The sequence below is a fragment of the Henckelia pumila genome, chromosome 2 (assembly GCF_033568475.1).
Source record: "Henckelia pumila isolate YLH828 chromosome 2, ASM3356847v2, whole genome shotgun sequence".
Taxonomy (NCBI): Eukaryota; Viridiplantae; Streptophyta; class Magnoliopsida; order Lamiales; family Gesneriaceae; genus Henckelia; species Henckelia pumila.
In genome coordinates, this window is record NC_133121.1 from 18,168,783 (window position 1) to 18,173,973 (window position 5,191).

Consider the following 5,191-nt stretch of genomic DNA (forward strand, 5'->3'; position numbering starts at 1 on the left):
ATCACTCTCATTAATATGAGGACTGAAAGGTAGCAGATCAAGAAATCGTTGCTGATATTGATCAATAGTCATTGATCCTTGCCTCAGAGTAAGCAACTCCATTGATCGTGCTTGGCGAACAGCTGAAGGAAAATACAGTTTCTGAAACTGCTGACAGAAATCCCCCCAAGTCACCTGTCCTCTCTCAATACGTGCCTGAGCAGCTTTGGCATCCCACCAAAAACGTGCTTGATCCTCTAGAACAAATTCTAGAACTTCCAATTTCTGATCCTCAGTACAATCGAAAGCACGAAAAGTACTCTCGAGTTTAGACATCCAACTTCTTGCTTGCTCAGGATTCTCGCCTCCCACCAAAGGTTTCGGTCCTACTTGCATGAATTTATTGATAGAGTAGCGATGTTTACCCTCATGATGACGATGTTGATCATCATGATGGCGGTGGTGATGATGATGATGACCACCTCCCTGGCCAACACTACCGTGACTCTCGTCAGCCATATCCTGAAAAGAATTGCACATTAAAATCCCAAATGCGCAAGAATTACTCAAAACTAATTCTAAATCCCAAGTACTAATCCCAAAATCTAAGCATGCTCTGATACCAAAAATGTAGTGACCCTGCATGGAATCACCTACTAACTGGCAACTAATAGCATACATTAAACTTAATACAGCAAAATACTTAACAGAGTAAAAACGTGCGGAAACATAACCATAATTTACATATCAGCTTAGTAACATAATCCAGGCTTAAATCTGTAGTGATACAACCATATCGAAAATTTAAAAGTAAACATTATACAGCTATATCGAATCCTACTGTATAATAAACTCCTCAAAAGCTCCGGCTCCCTAGTCTTGCCTCGAACTACCAGCTCCGTCCATCCTGCGACCTGCCCCATGGAATAGGGTGTCCAAGATAACAACTAGGACGTGAGCGCTAACGCCCAGTACATAGACATGAGTAAACATATGTATATAATGCATGCAACATGATGACTGGTAAAGGGTCATCCGAAAAGTCATGCTCAGTACCGGCACCACATGAGTGCTGCCACCGCACGGATCAACCTCTGGGTGCAACCACACTCGTCTAGTACACCAGACTAGACAGACATAAATGCCCCTGCCATCGCGGTACTCTCAGTGACAGACTATCGAGTATAGAGCTGAGCGGCTCTATAGTCAGGTATAACAAGGTATAGGCTCAACGTGTATATGCACATGACATATGAATATAGAAAGCGGTAAATCATATATCATGCCATATAATAATGCCAAATAAATGCAACATATAAACATGTATACTCGCTGGCAATCTCAGTCAATGTGTACGTACCTCTAGGCTAGTTCAAGTATAGTATGATCCTAGGTTCCAAGCCTATATTCAAAATTTCACCGTATCACTACATAAATTCTATAAGTCTTAACTAAGATAATAAGTACTCCCAAAACTTAAATAGATTTCCGGACCATACCTTCATCCGTAGATAGCCCTTTGGAGTCGCTAGTCCCGGATGACTATAACCACTCCTTGGTTATTCCAGAACCTCTATTATAACCGATAGGGCCCTCAAGTGTATATCTCACACTATATAACTGAAGAAGGAACCTCGGGAATTCGTATTTTAAAATGAAATCGAATGAGCCCTATTTATAGGAAAAGTTTCGGACGAGTTTGGGCCGTTCGAACCTGAGTTCGGATCGTCCGATCCAACTCACTGTCTGCATGCGAGACACGTCGATTTCGGATCGTCCGATCTCTACTTCGGGTCGTCCGAAGTGCTCTAAGTCCGACACTTGTCAAAATTCATTGCTGAGTAATCCTGCCTACTTGGCACAAACGAGTTCGGGCCGTCCAAACTTGAGTTCGGATCGTCCGAACCAGCCTTAACTCCAAAGTCAACAAGCTCACCTTCAGAGCCCCCGATGGTCAAGTTCGGGCCGTCCCAAGTCCTCTTCGGATCGTCCGAACTGGCTCAGACAATGAAATTTCATTTCTTGCTTCTGAAGTTCGATTAAATCCCGAAATTGGTTAATTACCAACCCTTAATCATGTTTAACATATTATTATCTTAAAATGAGTTCTGAGTTAATACACAAAAGGCATCAGATAAAACTGTTACTCCCAAAGGTCAATGCTATGGAAAGACTGTAATGATAATCCAAGTATGGATTCCAAAGGGATTAATCCAGCGTGGTGATGAAACTTAAAATTTGTAATTATTTATATATTAAAAAATGTGTTTTAAAATTTAAGTTTCATTAAAATTATGAAGTTGTATTATTTTAGTGTTATGTGTTTATATTTAAATATTTTACTAAAAATGTTGTATTTTACGGTTTGCGAAGGTTTGGTAAAAATAAAATTACTCAAGCTAAAGAGGTCATATTGAAGTAATATCAAATCCTGTAGAATCACAAAAGAGGCATCTTCAACTTTGTAGATGACAAGAAATTCCAAAAACCTCATTAAGATGATCAAAATAATCAAACATCAAAATGGAGACAGATTTATTTTTACTATGACCAGCTTGGAGTAAAAATATCATAAATAATTCACTTTTTATCCAAAAAAAGGTGAATCATATGTCCAGACACATCTACACAAAAGTTCCTCCGTGTTCTATATTGAATGGAAAGGCTGAATCGGTGGTCTAAGGCATCAAAAATTCCAGTTAAAGTTGGATCAATGTATTGACATTGCAGGAGACAAGCACCCACTAATTTTACTATTCCACATTTAATGAGTCTTGGACTCTTGCTCTCATTAGGCCTATAAATAGATGTGTTGTATAAGCTTTGAAGTGTGCAAAAGTGTAGAGAAATTTCTCAATTGTAAAATAAATATTGTGTGTGTAAGAATAAGAGTTTGAGTGTGCATATTTCTCCAAGTTTAAGTATGAAATTTCTTTTATCCTTACTCTTGAGTCTTATGTTCATGACAAGCTAAATCCTTTTATGTCAAGGTAAAAATGTTTCATTGTTGGTCAAGTAAGATTGTTTATATTTTGTATATTCTTTCCTTTTCTATTTTTATTTTGTTTTACTAATTGATCTTTATTTGTAGGTATAATTTGGATTATTTAATGTTATCTATTTACATCAAATACTTGGTACCTTAAATGTGGTTAACTTGATTTGTTGTCTAATATGATACAATAAATACTACAATAATTATATACTATAAATATATGTATCAATTTATAATAAAGACATATATATTATTTAGACAATAGCGTGGCTCTGCCGGTTGTTCTAAATAATATATTGTGATTTGAACTAACATTTACTTTGTCGCATCTAACATTTACTTTTCTCGCATCTAACATTTACTTTTACACAACTAACATTTACTTTCTCGCATCTAACATAAAAAATTCATATATTTTATTTAGACAATAGTGTGGCTCTGCCGGTTGTTCTAAATAAAATATTGTGATTTGACCAAACATTTACTTTTATGTCAATTTATATATATATATATATATATATATATATATATATATATATATATATATATTATGAGTACCATGTATTAAATATCGGTTAATCTAATATTAATATTGTGAGAACTATACTATATGATATACTTGTTTAAATATTTAATTGTTCTTTTATGTTTATATTTATGCATCTATATATATATTATAAGAACCATGTATTAAATATCGGTTAATCTGATATTAATATAGTGGAAACTATATTATATGATATATTTGTTTAAATATTAATTGTTCTTTTATGTTTATTCTTATTTTAGTTTCTTTTATTTATTTTTGTTAAGCAATCTTAAATAAACCAACAATGAACCTTTGAAGTCTTGACAATTTTATAATTTGTTTATTTGAAGTTTTATAATAATATTTCCATCTATAATATATCATTGCTAAAATTAAACTTACAACATCCTCTCCGTGGATCGATCTCATACTCACGAGTATATTACTTGCAGACAACCTACACTTGGGTGAATTACAATTTAAGTTCTAGCAAGTTTTTGGCGCCATTGCCGGGGAGGTATAAATTAAGTTTAATTTTTGTTATTTATGTAAATAGTATGTTGTTTTTAATTGTATGATTGTTTGGAGTCGTAAACAAAGTGGTAGACTTGTTCGAGTATCTGAAAATATTTTAAACATGGAGGATATTTCTAATAATCAAGATGATAATAATAATAACAATAATCAAGAACATGAACAACCAAGAACACTTAGGAACCATATGAATCCAATAAGAACTAGTACACCATCTTGTTTAGTTTTTCCTCCTGATACGTCTAATTTCAATTTTAAGCCACAAATCATTCAAATTTTACCAAATTTTCATGGCTTAGATTCTGAAAATCCATATTTGCATTTAAGAGAATTTGAGGAGGTTTGCAACACTTATAATGAACAAAATTGTAGCATGGATATTGTTCGATTAAAGCTTTTTCCTTTTTCCTTAAAAGATAAAGCTAAAACATGGTTGTAAAATTTGAGATCAAGTTCAATAAGTTCATGGGAAGAAATGCAACAACAATTTCTAAAAAAGTTTTTTCCTTCCCATAGAACAAACTCTTTTAAAAGACAAATTACAACTTTTTCTCAAAAACAAGGGGAAACATTTTTTCAATGTTGGGATAGATATAAAGAGTAACTTAATACATGCCCACATCATGGTTTTGAAATATGGAGGATAGTTTCTCAATTTTATGAAGGTTTAATACCTAAAGATAGGCAAATAATAGAATTCATGTGTAATGGTACTTTTGAAGATAAAAATCCAAATGAAGCTATGGAATATTTGGATTCATTAGTAGAAAATGCTCAAAATTGGGATAATATAGGTTCAATTGAACCACCAAGTAAAACCAATAATTCAACAAATGGGTTTGGTATTTATCATCTTAAAGATGATGTAGATATTCAAGCTAAACTTGCATCTTTAGCAAGAAAAATCGAGTCATTAGAAATGAAAAAGAGTGATCAATTAAAAAGTGTTCAAAAAATTGTTTGTCATATATGTGATACACATGATCATCTCACAAAAAATTGTCCAACTTTTCCTTCATTTAAAGAATGTCTCCATGAACAAGCCAATTATGTTAACAATTTTAAAAAACCAATATTAGATCCTTTTTCGCAAACATATAATCCTGGTTGGAGAAATCATCTTAATTTTAGTTGGAGGAACGATAATAATGCAC

At 33.2% G+C, this 5,191-nt stretch overlaps 1 non-coding gene across 1 annotated transcript; it reads right to left on the bottom strand.

Annotated features, from left to right (window-relative positions):
- Positions 1-4,556: 4,556 nt before the first annotated feature.
- Positions 4,557-4,667, bottom strand: LOC140885753 (small nucleolar RNA R71). Its single transcript, XR_012151170.1, has one exon. It is a non-coding gene; the product is annotated as a small nucleolar RNA R71 (small nucleolar RNA).
- Between the last annotated feature and the right edge of the window lie 524 nt (positions 4,668-5,191).